This window comes from Etheostoma cragini, chromosome 5 (assembly GCF_013103735.1).
Source record: "Etheostoma cragini isolate CJK2018 chromosome 5, CSU_Ecrag_1.0, whole genome shotgun sequence".
NCBI lineage: Eukaryota > Metazoa > Chordata > Actinopteri > Perciformes > Percidae > Etheostoma > Etheostoma cragini.
In genome coordinates this window covers 23,114,058-23,120,057 of record NC_048411.1, presented here as the reverse complement: position 1 = coordinate 23,120,057, position 6,000 = coordinate 23,114,058, and positions in this window count along the sequence as shown.

The window sequence follows — 6,000 nt, the reverse complement described above, 5'->3', positions numbered from 1 at the left end:
GGCTGCCAAACCTGATGGTGGAATGAATAATTTACTGGGGCATTTATAGTCATTTAATACACACAGGACAAACATTTTGTAGTATGTGGAATATCAAGTTGTATTCCTTATCATAAAACCTCTTCTGCACATTGCCAAATCTTAGCAAATCCTCAACCTTAGAGTGTGTGCCATACCTGTAACATGCATTAAATGGTTATTTAAATGTCACTAAGTTGACTTATGTAGCATATTTACCAGTTGCTCAGTAGTACATTGTAATTATTATTTATTCCCAATTTGACAAGGCATACCAACATTCCTTGTTTTTAGGTTAAAATAACTGTTTTTAGGTTTTCTTCATATTCCAAGTAACCAAAGCTTCAGTTTATTGTAATCCCTGTTAGATGCCAGGAAGTTGACAACTAGTTTTCCCTGAGAAAAACCCAGGTAGTGAATTTTTGCAGGTCTAGCAAATTTTCACACATGGAAAAACCAACCCTCTATCTCCATCCTTTAAAATACACATGGGCAGTGGGCAGAAAATATATTATAGCTTGCAATTCAGAAAGCTTGTCTAGGACAAAATGAAGCAGGCAACATCCGTAAGCCTCCCAGTTACCAGTGCAGAGCATTTCTCTGTATCTGAGCAGCATGTTGTCGCACGCAGGCTAATGTCAACTCTGCTGTTACATCTGCCCAGGCCCTTCAAATCTCCTCCTTAATTCCTCCAGCAACTGGAATCCAATGAGGGAACATGCCAGAGATGGAGAAGCAGATGGCGGCCTTGCTGCCATTTAGAACTCTGTGTATATTTTCAAAGAGTTACCAGTAGAAAAATAAAGCCTTTTCTGTAATTCCTTTTTTAAGAAGTACAGCAACAAGCAAAGCAGTGATTTTAATAGATATCGCGTATCTATGCAAGAATGTGTGAATGATATGCTTGCACTTGCATTTGCTGTGCCAGGGGAACAACCAGTGGTAGAAAGTACATCAGCGAGTGCAACATTTAAGAGATTTAAGTGAGAGCTGTGAAGATAAGTAAAATGGCTGTAATTGTATAGTAATCCGCCACAGCTATTCTACTACATTAAATCAGAAAATGTAACTTTAACAAGGTAATACTATGGGAGGGGTCCCGTTGCGGCCGGGTTTCCATGGCTACAGTCAGAAACCCACCGTTAAATGAAATATAGAGTTGAATATAACACCCACGCACACTACACAGCTTCAAGACTTCAAAACATTTCCCCCATCGACTGGCAAGTATTTGTCAGGCAGAAACAGAGTCACACTCGTCAATCCCACAGTATGAGTTAATGTAATCGATGGATACAAAGAGGATGAGATTTGTCTAAACAGGCATGCAGTAAATGTACAGGTAAGATAAAAGAAATGAGCACATATATTTTAGATGTTATGGTGGAGGGAAGGCTGCAGAGAGAAAAGGAGATCCATATGCAAACGCTGATAAGCCAGATGAGACCATCTGCTGGGAAAACCGACCTGCACATTTAAGAATAAAAATGCTACTGCAATCTCACATAGGAACCAATGGAAACACACTGATAAACATCTCAGATACCTAGACACCTAAACACAAAGACCAGCTTTGTTGTCTTCATTCCCTATCACATGAATGATTTTCATTCAGTGTGTGTCCCCCTAACTACATTGCTCTTTGAGACCAATTATTAATATTAGACAGTATGCATAACATTGAGCTTATTACATTACTTATTTTGACAAGTGGTCCAAAAAGCGTTTGTTTTTCATTGTTATTTATATATACAGGTGCTGGTTATATAATTAGAATATCATAAAAAAGTTGATTTATGTCAGTAATTTCATTAAAAAAGTGATATTTGTATATTATGTTCATTCATCACACACAGAGTGATATATTTCAAATGTGTGTTTCTTTTAATTGTGATGATTATAACTGACAACTAATGAAAACCCCAAATTCAGCATCTCAGAAAATTAGTGACAAAAAACTTTTAGCGACAAGGGTCAATATTGAAGACATCTAGTGCCACACTCTAATCAACTAATGTACTCAAAACACCTGCAAAGGCCTTGAAATGGTCTCTCAGTATAGTTCTGTAGGCTACACAATCATGGGGAAGACTGCTGACTTGACAGCTGTCCAAAAGGAACCCATTCAAAAATTTGGGGGTGATTCACAAAGAGTGGAATGCAGCTGGAGTCAGGGCTTCAAGAACCACCATACACAAATGTATGCAAGACATGGATTTCAGCTGTCGCATTCCTTGTGTCAAGACACTCTTGAACAAGACACACCGTCAGAAGCGTCTCCCCTGGGCTCAGGACAAAAAGAATTGGACTGCTGCAGAGTGGTCCAAAGTTGTTTTCTCTGATGAAAGTAAATTTTGCATTTCCTTTGGAAATCAAGGTCCCAGAGTCTGGAGGAAGAGAGGAGAGGCACAGAATGTGAAGAGGATGATGCGATGCGCCAGACCCGACAATGTAAAAGAGCTGAAGGCCACTATCAGAGCAACCTGGGCTCTCATAACACCTGAGCAGTGCCACAGACTGATCGACTCCATGCCACGCCGCATTGCTGCAGTAATTCAGGCAAAAGGAGCCCTGACTCAGTATTGAGTGCTGTCCATGCTCATGCTTACTCAGTTGGACAACATTTCTAATAACTTTTTTTGTATTGGTTTTAAGTAATTTGGTCTTAATTTAATTTTCGGAGATATTGAATTTGGGATTTTTATTAGTTGTCAGTTATGATCATCTCAATTAAAAGAACATTTAAAATGAATCGCTCTGTGTGTGATGAATGAATACAATATGCAAATTTCACTTTTTGAATGGAATTACTGACATGAATCAACTTTTTCCTGATATTCTAATTATATGAGCAGCATATGTGTATATATATATATATGCTATATTATGGATTCTGAATACCAATTAAATGGAGTAATGTTGGCAATTTTTCATCTTGACATATGGCTGAATCAAAATAACACCAGTGATTCTCAAATTAAGATTCCTATGTTTGCTACTAATGGATTAAATTATGTGGAAGATAACAGTCATTAATTTCCATTTAGCGTGATGAAAAGGTGTTGTGTAATCTGTGCAAAAGACAATATCCAGGAAAGCAGAACTGCATTTTGAGCTGTCAAATTAAAAAGAATAAGATATCCTGAGGGTATTTTTTTCTCTCTTAGGCACGCCCCTTGAGAGGCCTTGAAGTAAACATCAAGTTTGTCCAAAAAAGCAAATGAAGTGGAGGTGGCGATATGTGGAACGACACCTGCTGAATGAGCTTTTTCCACTGCAGGTTTGACAAAATATAGCTATGTCTTCACTTCCCGGCTGAAACCTTTTGGATGCATGCTGGAATGAACTCTGCTAGCTTGAAATGTGTCAACAGTTTTTGCTTAAGCAGCATGAAGCTGATCTGAGGACACACTGAGCCAGCGCTGGCAAACAATCCTCAGTACTGCTCCATAACGAGCCTGAGATCAGCTGCAACTTCCTGACAACACAGTGGATAGAACAAACCTCCAAGCTAATGGCGAAACCTCGGAATACAGGTCCTCACTCAAACAATGATGCAAAGATACCATGTTTAGGAGTATGCAATTACATGTGTTGTCTTTTTTACACAAGCCTAATCACTGCAAAGATTGAGGGCCACAGAATTACAGGATACAAGTATCATCAATCTGTAACTGTCTCTGAACTCTTGCTCTCCTGGCAGAGATTCAGGCAGTGAATAAATCAAAGGAACCGTTATTGCCAAATTACTGACATGGGTTCAAAGATAAATGTCTTCTGGCTGACGCCAACTGACAGTCCCGAGAGTGAATAATTTCTCTCTACTCTGGTGATTGGCAAGAGATTTAAACTGAGGGTGGTGCATCATAATCGTGTCGCGCATCACCTCATGTCGAGTCTGGATTACAGCACCAATCCCTATTACTCCGCGAGCTGGGGCAGTGCTAAGGTGTACAACATATTTGTGGGTGATTTCAGCTGAAGAGGCACTGAGTGAAGCCCAAGGGTCAATGGCACAACACTTTCTCAAAGGCCTCAATTTGAGCTGGTGACAGGATTGAGGTATGTGGTCCCTGTCCTGTCAAATGCAATAAGGAAAGCAAGGCAGAGAAAAGCCCAAGGTTTTCTTCTGTGCGACTGGAGCTTCATATAACACATAGAGCCAATCGCTGCTGCAGGCAATCATGCAGCCGTGTATTCATAACACGGAAAGGCAATTTGTTCCTTTGAAAATCAGCTGGATATTAGTATGTGGTTGAATGTGACCTCCCCGCGATAGTTCCACATTGTCGTGCACATTCAATACAATACAATACAATACATCTTAAGAAATGTAGTGATCACTCTAACAAACCTTTCAGAGATATTATAATATTTCATATTTTTTGCCTAAACAGCCCTGTCAGTGTTGAGTATTGATATCTTTCCCATAGAAAGAAGCAGGACAAATCAAATTTTCTGGCTTCTGTGCTTATCACACTTAAAGTTGCAGCAGGGGCTCATGTTGTCATAGAAACAACTGCAGTAGAAAAAGGTTAGCTTGTTGTTGAACTTAGTAGGATGCACGGAGTAACGAGAATCATTATGTGAGGAATCAGTAGCAGCACAAGTGGAGAGGGGACTGCTTCTTCTTTTGTTTGTTTGAAAAGCAAGGCCTTACAAATTAATGTGGGCAGGAGCTGGCAAATTCTCTGCCCCCCCCCCCCCCCTTATGAAAACGCAGGAGGATATGGTGAGGCTCACGGACAATATTAAGTCAAGGCAATATACTGCCACAGGTGCACGGATTTGGCTGAAATCCTGCATAGTAATAAATCTCAATGATAGAATTTTTATTTTCAGAGCTCAGAATTGGTTTGTACTTGCACCACAACGCAATCATCTTGTCTGGCCTTCCTTCAAAAATGAATCCTGTCTGGCCCACCTGCAGTAAAGCTGCGGCACGGTGTGATATCTCTTTACTTGAAGATTGCACATTAACATTCACACCAACTGGTGAGCTTACGGAGCATCCCCAATACTACTTACAATCTCTAAGACATTAGGCTGTTTGTAAGCAATGTTTGCTCCTCGATTCAATTTTACAAAGATGTGACAGCAAGAGCTCATTTTGCTGTCATTTTGAGTCATTGTCACACATGGAAACCATATTGTTGCCTTTGCCTGGTGTGTTATCCAAGTAGAGGAGAACATTTTTTACTTGATGCAAAATCAAAATCATCTCCAGGTCTTCTTTCCACACAAGCTCCATGTAATTGACACATATGTATAATAATACATAAATAAAATATATAAAAACGCAGAAAACCCACTGTACGTTATCTGTTTTAAGGCAACAAGGCTCAGCTCACAGTGTCAGTGACATTACAAATAGACAGCCATCTAGATAATCATTACATACTTCACAACATAGAGCAGCATGACGAGACGTTCTTCTCTGTTTCTTCTCTCCAAGTCACAGTTAGCGATTGGTGTTGATGTCTAGATTACTACTCTTCCAGAGACAAGAAGAGCAGGGAGTACTACAGTTAGTTCTTGAAGCTTTGTAAAAGTTTTTGCCTTTTGTGCCACAGTGTCAGAGTGGAATTAGAGTAGAATCCAGGGATTCAATGCTGTGCAAGGTATTTAGATGAGATGAAAAAAAAATCAGACCAGATCTGAAAAGTGAACCAATGTGCTGTAAGGCAGTATCTGCAGCACAGAGGAGGAGATAAGGTGAGGGGTGCGATCTCACCAGAGGCTGGTGGTTTACACTCCACTCAGCTGACAGTTAATGGCTGATCTGTTTTCCCTGTGCCTTCAAAGGCTTTCCAAACACAAGAAACACAAAGGAGCCTTTTCGAAGCAATATTTCCTGGTGTTTTAATAGGACAGCCCAGCGCCTGAAATCCCTCTTAACTTGCAGATCCACCAGCAGCCCACTGCTTCACAGATGTTTTATTAAAACTGGACCCCTCATTTTCCACAAGGATTATACTCCTC